The sequence below is a fragment of the Monodelphis domestica genome, chromosome 4, assembly GCF_027887165.1.
Source record: "Monodelphis domestica isolate mMonDom1 chromosome 4, mMonDom1.pri, whole genome shotgun sequence".
Lineage (NCBI taxonomy): Eukaryota > Metazoa > Chordata > Mammalia > Didelphimorphia > Didelphidae > Monodelphis > Monodelphis domestica.
The window spans coordinates 413,654,670-413,670,209 of record NC_077230.1 but is presented as its reverse complement, the minus strand read 5'-3'; the positions used below and the strand labels follow the sequence as shown (position 1 = coordinate 413,670,209).

The following is a 15,540-nucleotide window of genomic DNA, read 5'->3' as shown; positions in this document are numbered from 1 at the left end:
TTCCTTTTCCCTTCCCCAGTCATCAGTCATCTATAGTCAAGGCTGGTCATTACACTGACTCTGAGTTCTGATGCATTGGGGTTGTTTTCCCTATGTCATGGGAGTCATCCATTGTGAAAGCTGTTCCCTTTCTTCCTCCTGCATCAGTTCATGTAAGTCTTTCTATGCTTCTCTCAAGTCTTGATATCCATTGCTTCTGACTGTTTTTGTCTTTGTGATTCCCGGTAACTAGCACAGTGAGTGTATGGTATGTAGTAGGGGCTTCATCCTTGCCTATTAATTGAAGTCTGAGCAGGTTAACATGCAAGTTAGGGCCTCTTTAGGACTCTAAGGTACAGAGGAGGTACTCACTGGCTTGATAGAAGGAATTTCCTTCTACCAGGAGTTCCCTATATCAGTGAAATTACAGATCTAGCCCATTTCACCAACTCTAGCACCTAGCATCCTGATAGGTGTAAGGGATAAAAAGCTAATACAGAAGGGTAACTGGATAGCTCAGTGGATAGAGAGCCAAGCTCAGAGATGGGAAGTCCTAGGTTCAAATCTGTCCTTAAATACTCCTTAGCTGTAAGACCTTGGGCAAATCACTTAACCCCCATTACCTAGCCCTTACTGCTCTTCCTTGGATCCACTATTTAGCATTGATTTTAAGATAGAAGATAAGGGTTAAAAAAAGACAGGGCAAAAAAGATCTCTAGTCCCTGCCCTTAAGGAGCTTGTGTTCCCTGAGAAAGTTTAAAAAGCAGAGAGATATAAAATTCAGTTTTTCACTTGTTCCTTCTTTCTCTTTGTCTCTGGTTCCCCAGGGCTGTGGTAGGCTGTTGGGTTGGTTTGTTGACAGTAGGGTGCTGTTTTCTCTTGAGCCACTCACATGGGAAGAAGAGGACCAGCTAGGTATTGGTAAGCATGGGTGGACTTACTCCAGGGTCTGTGAGTAGATTATTTTGCAGAAGCCTAGAGGATTGGAGCCCATTTGGTACAGTCATGGGTTGTGTCTTTGTTGAAGTCTTCATGGAGACTCTTGTGTTCTTTGGGTTGGTGCCAAGTTCTTTCGGCTGATCATAGCCTTTTTGCTGTTGTTTAGTGTCTTGCAGCCTGCCCCCTCAAAGCCAGAAATACCCTGCCTCCCCTCTGGCACTCTGGGCTTACGGGTCTTCACAATCCCAGTCGACAGTCCTTCAGCCCTGTGTACAGCAGGTGGAGCGAATGTACAAATGAGGACTTGGTCCTCCCGATGTGACAATGACTTGGTGGCTTCATAAAATCCATTGGGTTTCATTACTTACTAGGCTTTTAAAGAGAGAGTGTGTGTGTCCATGGCATGTTTGTAGGGTGAAGATTGGAGGGAATGCTTGCTTTTTCTTTGTTCTGGTAATTCTGGATTGAGGAAGCACTCACTCAGTTTTAAGGTCTCCCTTATAAAAGTCTCTTCAGTGGTTTAAATATTTATCACAGAATCTCAGAGTTGTCAGAAAGACAGAGGTTCAAGTCCCACCTGAGATAATACCTATCAGGACTGGGACTCTGGACAAATTATTTTATTAAACTAAGCCTCAGTTTCTCTACATAGCACTGGATGTTCAGTGTAGTGGAAGTACAAAGAAGCTTTGGAGTCAGAGGATCTGAGTGCAAATCCTGCCTTCCTGTTTGTTGTGAAATGGCAAGACATTTCCCCTCCCAGTTCTCTTCCTCTCAGTTTCCTCATCTGTAAAGTGATGGATTTGATGCCTTTGAGAGATATCTTTCAATTTTAGAGTTACTATCTTTTGAGCCAACCTCAAAGTTGATGCAGGGGAAGAGGGAGAGGAGATATGTAATGTCTTACAAATATTAAAACACTATAGCAGCATGTAGATGCTGCAGGTATAGAGTGCTTCACCTGATGCAGGAAGACCTGAGTTCAAATCCAAACACAGACACTTATTAATTCTGACATTAAACAAATTACTTTATTTCTGTCTGCCTCTATTTTCTCAGTTCAAAAATGGGGAATAATATTGACACCTACCTCCCATGGTTCTTATAATAATAAAATGAAACTTTGAGAGCCATCCAGCAGTCTCCCTGAGGGTGAGGGCTCCTCCTTCTAGATGTGATGATCCGGTTGAATAATAGACATGAGAAGCACTGTGTAAATAATATTTACAAACATGCTTTGTAAACATTATAATGATACATAAATAATATTGTTGTTTCTTGCTTCTATTATAGTTTGGTCTGCCCTGGACAAGGAATTTCCCTTATGACATAGGAGCATAGATCTAGATCAGTCCATCAGTAAGCATTTAATTTGTATTTGTTTATTTTTTAAACCCTTACCTTCTGTCTTAGAATCAATACTGTGTATTAGTTCTAAGGCAGAAGAGTGGTAAGGGATTAGGCAATGGGGGTTAAGTGACTTGTCCAGGGTCTCACAGCTAGGAAGTGTCTGAGGCCAGATTTGAACTTAGAACTTCCCCTCTCTAGGCCTGGCTCTCAATTCACTGTTACCTAGCTGCCCCCAATTTGTTTATTTTCTAAACCCTTACCTTCTGTCTTAAAACAGACAATAAGTATCAGTACAGCGGAGAGTTGAGGGCTAGATGATTGGGGTTAAGTGACTTGTCCAGGACCACCCAGCTAGAAAGTATCTGAGATCAAATTTGAACCCGGGACCTCCTAGCTCCAGACTTGGTGCTCTGTTCATTTTGCTACCTAGCTGCTCCCAGGAAACATCTATTAAGTACCTACTACATGCCAGGCATCACATTGAGATTAGTCATTTATTAAGCATGTACCATGTATCTGGTAGTTTAGACCACAAGCATTTATTGAGTACCTATTGTGTGCTAGGCTCTATATCTTGTACTTTGGATACAAAGACAAAATTAAGCAGTTTTTGATTGATTGATATTCTAAAGCACACATAAAGATAGTATACAATAAAAACAAAGTCATTTAGGAAGGGCTGTAGACCAGTGAGGGATTAGGAAAGGTCCAGGGCTTGTGGATCTCAGTGACCCCTAGTCAACCAAGAATTCCCTCTACTCAAGTGGGCATCCACCCTTTGTTTGAAGCCTCTAGAGAAGGGAGCCTATTGCCTCTTGAGACAGGCCTATGGGCTTTTGGACAGCTCCAGCTGCCAAGATTGTGTCTTTAAATGCCTGAAACTTTGCACCCTTGTTCCTAGCTTCAGTGTCTTTGGCTAGCAGCACCAGGTTAATCCCTCTTTTAGGGAACAGCCTTTCCCTTACTTGAAGACAACAATTATTCCCCAACCCCACAGTAAATGTATTTTCTGCAGGCTAAATGTCCCCATTCCCTCTGATCACCCCTCATGTACTCTGTAGTGTGCTCTCAAAGCCTTTCACCATCACAGGCAACCCAACCTTTGGCTGCCATTGGCTGTCTCACTGTATATTTAAAAGGCTTGTCATGTGGAAGAAGGGGATCAGCTTGAGAGGACAGAACAGGAACAGTGGAGGCAGTTCCAGAGCAGTAGGCCCTTTTAGGCTCCATGTCAGAAAGACCTTAATTGGAGCTGTCCAAAAGTAATATGGGATATTCCAATGGGTAGCTGGGATTCCTCATTCCTGAATGAAGGCCTTCAAGCCAATTAGATTGTTACTTAATTGGTATGATCTAGAGTAGATGTCCTTAACCTTGGGTCTGTGAACTTTATGCAAAAACTTTTTTAAAATGATAAATAATTGATTTATATTTTTATAGTTAAATTTCATTATCATCGATTTTCTTTGTAATCCTGTGTTTTATTTTTATACATTTTATACATTATTTTTATACATTTGAAGGGGTCCAGAGGCTCCCTCCACCAGTTTGCCAGAGAAGTTCGTGACTCAAAAAAAATTAAGGACTCCTCGTCTAGAGAGTACTTTTGTTCATGTATTGATTGATCTGAATCACCATTTGGGTCCTCTTCTATTAGGCAATTCTGTGGTTGCTGTCCAAGGTCCTGCCTAAAATGTGGAAGCCCAGGACTGAATAATACACCCCAGATCTAGTCTGGTGGTGGAATTGTTGGTTCCCCAGTCCTGGGCTCTTACTAGAGTCAAAGCTCATATCATTATATCACACTTTTGATTCATTTTGAACACAAAGCTTACAAAAACGTTTATGTCTTTTTGGAACAACTACTGTCTTTGCCACACTTTCCCCATATTTTACTTGTGAGGCTGTTTTTTATTTTTATTTATTTATTTTTTTAATTAATTAATTTTTTTTTAAACCCTCACCTTCCCTCTTGGAGTCAATACTGTGTATTGGCTCCAAGGCAGAAGAGTGGTAAGGGCTAGGCAATGGGGGTCAAGTGACTTGCCAGGGTCACACAGCTAGGAAGTGGCTGAGGTCAGATTTGAACCTAGGACCTCCCGTCTCTAGGACTGGTTCTCAATCCACTGAGCTACCCAGTTGCCCCCTGTTTTTTATTTTTTAAACTCAAGGATAAGATTTCCCCCTTCTCTAGTCTTAATACATTTAGCCTGCCATTCTAGCCCATTGAGACCTTTGTAAATCTTGACTGTCATCCTGCCTTTTTACTATCCTGACCAGTTTTATGTCATCTTCAAGTTTGGTCCATTTATCATCTGTGACTTTATTTAAACAGTGGATCAAAATATTAAAATAGCTCCTCTAGGGCCCAGCCTGATCCCTGGTGCTTTTGAAGAGACCCCTAGTGAGAAAGAACCCATGACCTTCCAAGGCAGCCCCTTTGACTTCCTTCTTTCCTCCCTTCCTCCTTCCTATCTTCTGTCTTAGAATCCCAGAAGAATGGCAAGGGCTAGGCAATTGGGGTTAGGTGACTTGCCTAGGGTCACACAACTAGGAAGCATCTGAGGCCAGATTTTATTCCATTCCGATTGTCCGTATCTCCAAAGTGTGGCTCTGAGCCACCTAGTTGTTTTCCCATTTGACTTTTGATAGAATTAATTTTAGAGAATTTTTCCCTGACATCCAGCGTCAGTTTCTCTCTTTACAGTTTCTACCCATTGCTCATGATTCTACCAGATAAGACCAGTGTAACAAGATTAGTCTTTCTGCCATATGATAACCCTTCAACACTTCAACAGCTCTCATGTGCCCCTGAGCATTCTCTTCCCCAGGCTGAACACTCTCAGTTCATTTAGTGAACCCTCCTATACCTTATCTGGCCATTTCTGCCTCTCCAGTAGCTCTCTAAGGACTCCTAACTGGTAGCCTTGCCTGAAAGCTTTCTCCGCTCTAATCTATCCCTCACACAAGTGATAGAGTGATTTTCTGAACATTTTAGGTCTGATTGTGTAGCTTCTGTAAGCACCAGGGGGCTCCCTGTTGCCTCCAGGATAAAATATGCGCAATTCTTGGAAATGTATAGCAGTTATATCTCACTCACCTTCCTGAACCAAAGCCTCTCTGTTGCTCAAGTTTGATACTCCATCTCCTTTTGTATGTTGGTCATGTCCAGTGCCTGGAAGATGCTTCCTCCTTAATTGTACCTTATATATTCCCTTTCTATGGAATCCAGGAGCTCAAGTACTCCCTTATACTGTGCAGAACCAAGCTCCTGATCCCCTTAGCTGCTAGTGCCTTCTCCCCTGACTACCTTTATATAGTGTCCCCAAAGTCATAGTTTCATTTAAAATTTCAATAGATTTGAATTGCCCTAAGATTTTTGGGACACTCTGTGTGTGTGTGTGTGTGTGTGTGTGTGTGTGTGTGTGTGTGTGTGTGTGTGTACATATGTGTATATATATGATGGGACAGCCAGGGTGGATAAAGTATTGAAATAAAATCAGGAAGACTCATAAGTTCAAATCTAGCCTCAGACACTTACTAGATGAGTGACCTTGGGCAAATCACTTAGCTCTGTTGGCCTCTGTTTCCTAAACTGTAAAATGAAATAGAGAAGGCAATGGCAAACCACCCTAGGGTCTTGGCCAAGAAAACTCCAAGTGGCGTCATGACTAAAATGACTCAATAACAACATATATCTACATACTATTTCCCTGGTAAAATGTAAAGGCCCTTGAGGATAGGGACTAGCATCACTTGCTGTACTTAGTAGGCATTTAACAAGTGATGATTGATCTTAGTTCCTTTCTTCGGAGGTGTTTTCCATTAACCCAGCATTCTAGATAGTGCCTTCACAGGACAAGGGAGAGCAGAACTTTCACCTAAAAATGCTCTATTTCTCTCTTAATAAAACCAAAAGATTTCATCAGCTCTTTTGTCTGATATATTTGATTATTCTATATTATAATATATATTATACTGCTGTCTCTCTTTTAACTTGCAGTCCACTAAAAACGCCAGATCTTCTTCAGAGTTGATAAGTGAGCATTGATAATTAGAACTGGTATATGGAAAAAGAGACTTTGAGTCTTTCATTCAGTAAAAGGCTCGGTTTCAAGTACATGCTTAGGTTGGTTATCTTATTAGCAATCTTAGTAAGTGACTCACTTTTCTTTCCCTGCCTTGGTTTCCTCATCCATAAAATGGGGATTAACAGTACCTTCACCACCAGGAGTGGAAAGAGTACTTTGTAAGCCTTAAGTGCCATTTAATTGAGAAGTAGTATCTATTTCATCATATTGGTAAATAATAATAACTAGTTCCTACAGGGGGAAAATGATTTATAGGCCACCAAAGTAAAATCACTTTCCTGAGTCAAGCTTGTGATTTAGTTTAGTTGTTTTTAGAAAATGAAATTAGTCTGGTTCAAATTTATGATCCAAACACTTTTTAAATGAATCTATCATTGAAAAAAAGCCTGTTGGACTGAGAAAACAATTGATTCGCCAGCTGCTCCTAGCTAATACTTTGTTAAGCTGACTTTTTCCTTTCCCAAATCTAATATCAATTTATCAGTACATACTTTTGAAATATCCTTCCCCAATAGTCTGGGTTGAAAAGAATATGTTGGAATATCCTTGTTTGAGCTTTCAGTATCAAGCAATTGATGTAACAGCAATAAGAGTTGGAGGCTTTTGGTGGGGATTTGATCCAGGAATGTAAGAGATAGGTCTGCAGAGAAGAATTGTGGGAGCAGGTCCTGAGGAGAGCCAGTGAGATGGCGAGGGATCTGGTGGTCAGGCCCTTGGAGGACTGCTCCTGGCACTTCTTAAATGTTTGATTCTCCTGGATTAGAGGATCTAGAGATGTTTAGACTGGCATAGAGGAGACTTATAAGGGTACCAGTGAAGCTGTTTTCAAGAATTTTAAAGGGCATTTTCTTCCCCAGATGGAAAAACTAGGAGCAATGAGGCAGGTTAGAGAATTTGGGGGAGAAATTTCCTACTAATCAAAGCATTTGTTATGTGCCAGCTATATGACAAGAACCTAACTTGTGTTAGGTGCTGATGATACAAAGGTAAAAACAACTACAATGAAAAAATGCTACCTCCTGATGTGGAGAGTGGGGAGACAGACAGACACACACACACACACACACACACATAGATAAAGAAATAGAAAGGAACTGGGGAGGAGGGCGGAAGGTGGGACATCTGGAAAGTCTTTGGTTTGAGCTGAGCTTTGAAGGGAGTAGGGATTTTGAGACCGGGAGGTGAGGGGGAGAATGCATTCCTGGGATGGGAGACAGCCAAGAATGTGGAGGTGAGACATAGATAGAACACAGTGTTTGGAAAAACAGCAAGCAGGCCAATTTAGAGCGTGCAGGCTAGAACCACAGTGTGAATCAGTCAATTCACAAACTTCTATTAAGCACCCACTATGTGCCAGACAATCTAACTAATAGGGGCTGTAAAGGACTTTAAGTGCCAGGCAGAGGTGCTAGAATAAAAATTCTAGGATGAAGTGAAAACTTTTTGAAAAGGGGAGTGATTTGTGGAATATTGGGCAGCCACTTGAAGAAAAGATTAGAAAGGGGGAGAGATGCCCGTCCCTGGAGGTTTTTAGCAGCAGTTGAATGACTATTTGGAAGGTGTCTTATAGAAATGATGACTTTTTCTTTGCTTTTAATTTGTATATTTATAAACACGTACACATAGACAGTTTTCCCTTCCACATTGTGGGGCTTGGGGGGGGGACAGTGCCCCCAGTCTGGAAAAGCCAATGTAAATTCTTTTGTCTTTCCTGCTTCTTTTTTTAAACTTTAACTTTCTACTTATTTTAACTATAAAGAAATCTTGCTTATTTATGGTATTAAATGATAAAATATGTTGATATTTCACAATACTGTATACATATTTTATGCATTTCTGAGTTTCTAAACTTTTTCTGTGGCATCTACCAGCTTTTGCATGGTGCCTGTGACTTCTACAAAACTGCCAAAAAGTTACCGTTCAATTTCATATGCTGACCTATGATATAATTGAAACCACAATGGGGGAAATAGTAATGTGGAAGGGATACCTGTGGGTGTGGGTACATATGCGTGTGTCTTCCTTTTGGTATCTCCAACTTTCCTCAGTGTAGCCCTACAGAGTGTAGAAGGGCATCTAATCAGGATACTTTGGTTGAAGTGACCTCTGAGAATTATTGTGAACCTTTCAAAGATTTTAGGACCTGAAGACATAGGTTTCCAAACACCCTCAGCCGGCTTTTGGACTCATCTAAATCTGGCTAAACCAAAGATCCCTTTGTTTAGTCTCAGTTATACTTCTTTCATACTATACAGCCTTCACTTCAATAGTGACATTAAGCCCTGGTTCAGGCACTGTCTCCAGCCCTTTAATTAAGGATTCCCCAGACAGGATACAAAAGCATGTGATTATGTGACCCTGCTCTCAGTGGAAGCTTCCATGTCCTGGTGGCGTTGCTCTTGAGATTAGAAAACAGACTTTCCTTCTTTCATCAATTATATCGTCTTTTCCTTTTCCTTTGGAACTGCTTGAGACACCACTCTGTTTCTTCCTTTTGACCAGTGAGGGATGAGAAAAGTAAGCAGATTTGTTAAAAATCTCAATTTTGTTGTAGATAATAGTTCTTTCTTTCTTTCCCTTCCTTCCTTCCTTCCTTCCTTCCTTCCTTCCTTCCTTCCTTCCTTCCTTCCTCGCTCCCTCCCTCCCTCCCTCCCCCTCTCTTTTCTTTCTTTCTTTCTTTCTTTCTTTCTTTCTTTCTTTCTTTCTTTCTTTCTTTCTTTCTTTCTTTCTTTCTTTCTTCCTTCCTTCCTTCCTTCCTTCCTTCCTTCCTTCCTTCCTTCCTTCCTTCCTTCCTTCCTTCCTTCCTTCCTTCCTTCCTTCCTTCCTTCCTTCCTTCCTTCCTTCCTTCCTTCCTTCCTCCTCCCCCTCTCTCTTTTTTCTTTCTTTCTTTCTTTCTTTCTTTCTTTCTTTCTTTCTTTCTTTCTTTCTTTCTTTCTTTCTTTCTTTCTTTCTTTCTTTCTTTCTTTCTTTCTTTCTTTCTTTCTTTCTTTCTTTCTTTCTTTCTTTCTTTCTTTCTTTCTTTCTTTCTTTCTTTCTTTCTTTCTTTCTTTCTTTCTTTCTTTCTTTCTTCTTCCTTCCTTCCTTCCTTCCTTCCTTCCTTCCTTCCTTCCTTCCTTCCTTCCTTCCTTCCTTCCTTCCTTCCTCCCCCTCTCTCTTCTTTCTTTCTTTCTTTCTTTCTTTCTTTCTTTCTTTTCTTTCTTTCTTTCTTTCTTTCTTTCTTTCTTTCTTTCTTTCTTTCTTTCTTTCTTTCTTTCTTTCTTTCTTTCTTTCTTTCTTTCTTTCTTTCTTTCTCCCTCCTCCCTCCCTCCCTTCCTTCCTTCCTTCCTTCCTTCCTTCCTTCCTTCCTTTCCATGCTTCCTTCCTTCCTTCCTTCCTTCCTTCCTTCCTTCCTTCCTTCCTTCCTTCCTTCCTTCCTTCCTTCCTTCCTTCCTTCCTTCCTCCTTCCTTCCTTCCTTCCTTCCTTCCTTCCTTCCTTCCTTCCTTCCTTCCTTCCTTCCTTCCTTCCTTCCTTCCTTCCTTCCTTCCTTCCTTCCTTCCTTCCTTCCTATTAAACTATTAAGAGTTGCCCATTAGCATCTATGGAGGCACTTTGTGCACTGGGAGTTCTTTGCATGGATTAAGCCATAGATCTATCCTCTCCCCCTTATTTTAATCTCTTTCATAATGTCCACCCTCATTAGTTTTATTCTGTGTGGGTCAGAGGAGTCCTTTCAGACTGAGCAAGCAGCCTTGGTCATCATACCAATTTGGATGTCCAAGTGGAAGGGCTTCATCATTGTCACCCAGATTGTGACACCAAAGGTTTTCTTTTTTTCTTCTTGTTTTTCTATTCTCTTTCCTCCACTGCTGTCAGTGGTGTGCCCTATTATAGACTCACTTCGAATAATAAGGTTGATTATGTAAGGCACGTTCTTTGCAAACTTTGAAGGACAAACTTGAGTCTCTTCTTACTTGTGGTCACGTGCTTCAGTTCTCTGCTTTCCCTCACTTTCTTCTTTTCTTTGCTTTTATATCATTTATTTCCAATGTAGGCCTCCTCTCCTCTTTTCCTAACCAGCGAGCCTTCCTTTGTAACAAAGATAGTTACATATAACAAATTCAGTAGAACCAGTCTGACCACATCTGGCTACTGTAGAGATAACATTTCACATCTGTAGTTCCCCCACCCCCTCCTTCTCAACAAAATAAGAAAGTGAATTTTTGTTTAGAGATAACAATATATCGCTCCCCTGCAATTCATTCCTTCTAACAAGGATTTTACCTATTAACCTTTTGTCTTATTATCAATATTGTGTGTTGGTTCCAAGTCAAAAGAGTGGCAAGGGCTAGGCAGTGGGGATTAAATGACTTATCCAGGGTCAAACAGCTTAGAAGTATCTGAGGTCACATTTGAACCCAGAACCTTCCTTCTCTAGATCTGACTCTATTGAGCCACCCAGCTGCCCCTCTAACAACGATTTTTTAAAAAGACGAGAAAAAAAATCAGATCAGCCCTATTGAGCAATAAACCAGCTGTCTGACCATCTAAGCGGGGTTCCACCCTCAGAGGCCCCCACTGCTGCAAAAAAGGGAGAGAACTGACATTTTTCATCTCTTCTTTGGGACCAAACTTTATGTATATTTTAAAAATATCTTGATATTATTTTATATATAAATCATATTTATATATAAATAATATATATTATTCAGTTCTGTTCTGTTAAGTGGATTTTTTCCCTCACTGTATGTCTGTCTCTCTGAGTCTGTTCAGTTAGAGTATAGATTGTTTGGACCAAATGGAGCCTCAGAAGTCCTCCGAGAAAAGACCCCCTTATTTTAGAAATGGGGAAACTGAGGCCCAGAAAAGCAATAGGGGTCACCCAGGTAGTAAGTGCCAGTATCCAGTTCAGCTTTCCAGGTTCCTCATTCTTTCTCAACACTGTCTTGCCCCATAAAGGGTAGCCAAGCTGAAGAAATGAAAACCTTGTGGGAAAGGGACTGTGTCCATACTGTCCCTCTTGTGTTATCTGTGCCTAGATTTTCCCAAAGGGATTTTGAGTGAGTCAGCAGAGGATCAGCTAACTTCCCAATATTTTAATTCAATGACCAAAAACAGTCATTTTAGCTGCCTTTACAATAGCTGGGTGGCACAGTGGATAGGGCAGTTGTTCTTTTTTTTTAATAGTTTAAAATTTTTTTTCCAGATTATTCCAGTACAATTTTCATTAATGACTTTCTGACATTTTATGACCCATGTACTCTCCCCTCCACATCTCCCCTTTCCCCAAAGTGGCAAGTAATATGACATAGGTTGTAAGGCAGTGGTTTTGGACTCAGGAAAACCTGTGTTTGAATCTTACTTGAAAGAGGAACCTCAAAGTGGCTAATAGGGAAAAATGTTGTACATGATTATAAATGTAAAATCTGTATTAGATTACTACTGTCTGGGGGGAGGGCAAGGATGGAGAGAAGGAGAGTCAGAGGAATGGAGAGAATTTCAAACCTGAAATTAAAAGAAATGAATTTTAAAAATTGTTTTTAATTATAATAGGGGGAAAATAAAATTATTTAAAAAAAACTCCAGAGAGGTTCTGAGCCTCAGTTTCCTCATCTATAAAACAGGGATAATAAGAGTACCTATCTCACAGGGTTCCTATGAGGTTATGATAAGATATGTAAAGTGCTAAAGAAATATTATTGTTGCTGTTATTATTATTACTAATTTTAGAAATGGAGAAACTGAGGCCCAGAAAAGCAGAAAATTTTAGAATATTAAATCTAAAATAATGATAACAGATGGACCATTTTTCCCAGGAAAGTCTACTTAAACCATTGAAAAGCTCAAAAGACGGAGATAAATCAGAACCACAATATACTAGAAGCAGACATTCCCGCAGTATGACAGAATCTGTAAAGATCTTTGTGTCCATTATTTCATTTGGACCTCACCAAGGTTGTGCTAATAGCATAGAAGTCTATGTTATATTTATTTGAGCAGATTATACCTTTTTCATCATTATTTAAGTCTACCTGATATTAAAATGAGCGGGTATTTTGGTGTGTTTTCCTAAAACTAATTTATTGCCCCCATGAGAACCTCGATGGATTCTTTGCTCTTCATTGGATCCATGGCCTGTAGTCTTAAAATGCTCCCTGACTTGGACTCAGGAGCTCATAAACTTAGAGCTGGGAGGGAACGTAGAGGCCAATGTCCAATGGCATTTAGAGATTAGGAAATTTAGAGAGGGTCATGTGTGATTAGTCCAAGAGTCACAGCTCCTACATGCTTGAAGTTGGCTTTGAACTTTGGTCCTCCTGCCTCCAAATCTAGCATCCTATTCAATATTGCCAATTCGGGGTTTCTAGATGCTGTTAAATTTTTTGCTCCTTTGGGAATGTTTGAGAAAATTTTGCAAAAATGACTCCTTACCAAAATATCACACTCAAAAATACCCCTTACCTTTGTCTTAAAATCAATACTATGTATTGGTTCAAAGGCGGAAGAGTGGAAAGGGCTGAAAGCAGTGGGACTTGTCCTGGGTCACACAGCTACAAAGTGTCTGAGGTCATTTTTGATCCCAGAAACTCCTATCTGCAGGCTTGGCTCTCTATCTACCAAGCCACCTAGCAGTCCCCTTGATTTATTTTTTTGGAGGAAGGAAAACTGACTTTCACATCATTGGAGGTTTTCTCTGTGGGATGACGTTCTACATTGAAAGCCTATTCTGAGGATCTTTCCCATGGGTCTTGTTATTTCCTTTGGTGATTTGCCACCTCTGGGGTTTTTAGACTGAAAGGGATGAGCTTGGCTTTGCCAAGAAGGTTGGCGAATGGCATGGAAGGTACCGAGATCCAGGAAGCAGATGACCCTGGTCAGGCCGTTTCTCCAGTGCTGTGTTCAGTTCTGGGCACTATATTTTAGGAAAGATGTTGCCAGCATCCAGGGGAGATATGGGCAGCCAGGATTATGAAGGATCTTAAGACCATGTCCTATGAGAATCATTGGAAAGAAATGGGAATAATCAGTCTAGAGAAGATAAGTCTCAGGTGGGGGAGACAATGAAAGGATTCCTTGGGGGAGAGGGATTATGTTTATTCTTCCTGGATTCAGAGAAGAGAACAGAAACAGTGGATGGAAGTTGTAGAGATCAATTTGTAAGGAAAAGCTTCTTTTTCTTAGTTTTACTCCCAGCACCTGGCACATATTGGGCATTTAATAAATGTTTACCATATGTCATCACAGATAGTGTTTATAATATCTCTCAAAGACTTACAAAGTGCCTAAATGTTAGATCTTTGTGGTCTCACAGCAACTTTGGGAGGTAGTTGCTATTATATTCGCTTTATAAATAGGGAAACTGAGGCATACAGGGATTAAGTGGTTTGCCCAAGATCAGCCAACCAGTTAGTGTCTGAGACTGAATTTTTACCTGGCTTTTCCGGATTCTAGATCCAGTGCTCTTTCCACCCTTCTCCTTCCCTTAGAGCTCGTAAGAGTCCCATAAGAATGGTCCAGAGACACAGCAGGTTTCTTTGGGAGCATCCCTTTCACTGGAGATAATGAGTGGGTGGCTGGAGGAAGACTTGTCAGTAATGGCTTAACCTAGATGATTGCTGAGTTGCATATGATGTCCTTAGGACCTAGGACAGCCATTCCAGGTTTTATCTGCTTTGGAGCCCCAATTGAGGAAAAGATGCAGTCCAAAGAGAGTCCAAAGAGTCCTAGTTCTTGTTAACTAAAGACTGGTTTTACCAACCCACTTCCTACCCTAAATAGGGACAGATTTTTTTTTAATTAAAAAACCCCATAGTTTATGTTTTAGAATCAATACTAAAGAGTGGTAAGGGCTAGAGAATAGATTTTAGTGACTTGCCCAGGGCCACACAGCTAGGAAGTGGCTGAGACCAGATTCGAACCTCCCACCTCTCTATCCACTGATCCACAGATCAGGAAGATCTTCCTACCATTTGGAAATGGCCCATAGTGGAATCAACTGCTGCCTTCCCCTTTGACAGGAAGCAGTTTCCCCCTCTATCCCTTTTTTTTTTTGGCAGGGACCAGATGAGACCTTGTTAGGGCTGTTAAAGTGGGGATTATTTTTGGGGAGTGATCTATACTAGGTGGCCATGGTTATAACACTTCCATCCTTACCTTGGTTTTGTTGGTAAAGTTGTAATTTTTAGTCATTTCCGTCATCTGCCTCTTCTTGATTCCATTTGGGGTTTTCTTGGTAAAGATGCTAGAGTGGTTTGCCATATTCTTTTCATTTTTATAGATGAGGAAATGGAGGCAGACAAGGTTAGGTGACTTGCCCAGAGTTACCCAGCTAATAAGGTCAGATTTGAACTGTGGTCTTCTTGCCTCCAGGCACTGCACCTTATCTACTATGCCACCTTTTTGCCCCATTGTTGGAGATTAATAATCACAGCTAGCAAATATTTATATGATGCTTCAAAGTTTGCAAAGCTCTTGACAAATGTTACTTCATTTGATTCACATGACAATCTTGTGAGGTAGAGATGAGGAGAACTGGGGCTTGGCTAAGGCACCCACACTAACCAAGCCAAGATTTGAACTCCAGTCTTCCTGACTCCAAATGAATCAAACTCTTTAGAGACTGTTGAGTTGAACCCATTCCTTTTACAAGTGGAGAAACTGAGCAGAACTGAGGTTAGGTGATTTGTCCAGGATCACATAGTATCTAAGAGATAGCACCAAGATTTGAACCTATGTCTTCTCTCCAAATCAAGCCCCATGGAAGGAAACGGTATTTATTGGGTGCCTGCTATGGACCAGGCACCGTGTTCTATGCTTTACAAATACTATTAGGATCTTCTTTTATTCTTACAACAGTCCTGGGAGGTACTTGAACTTGTAAAATGAAAATTTTATTTTCAGTGATTTTGATATCTAATTGTTTTTGCAGTTTTCACATTATAAAAAGAGCCACGGAGGTGGGAGTGATCATGATACATCCCTGTAATTCCTGCTACTATGGGAGGTTGGCGCTGATGGATTATTTGAGTTTGGGAGTTCTGTGTTCCAGAAGGCCTAAAGCTAATTGGGTGTCCAATTTAGCCCCAATGTGGTTTTTTGGCATATAAATGTGACTTGGATATCAGTGGATCCTGTGGACTGTCATAGCATCATTCCTCAGAGCTAGAAGAGACCTTAGAATCTAATCACCTTTATTTTATCAAG

General features: G+C 40.6%; 1 protein-coding gene across 10 annotated transcripts in view; it reads left to right on the top strand.

Annotated features, from left to right (window-relative positions):
- PRKCZ (protein kinase C zeta) overlaps positions 1-15,540 on the top strand; it is a 251,095-nt gene that overhangs the window by 79,561 nt on the left and 155,994 nt on the right. Inside the window, exon 1 of one of the 10 annotated variants that reach the window (XM_056795996.1) lies at positions 20-152. The exons of the other annotated variants lie outside the window; for them this stretch is intronic. The gene's annotated coding sequence lies outside the window, so the exon portion shown is untranslated. Of the gene's footprint in view, positions 1-19; positions 153-15,540 lie in introns of those variants that run through there. 10 annotated transcript variants of the gene reach the window in all.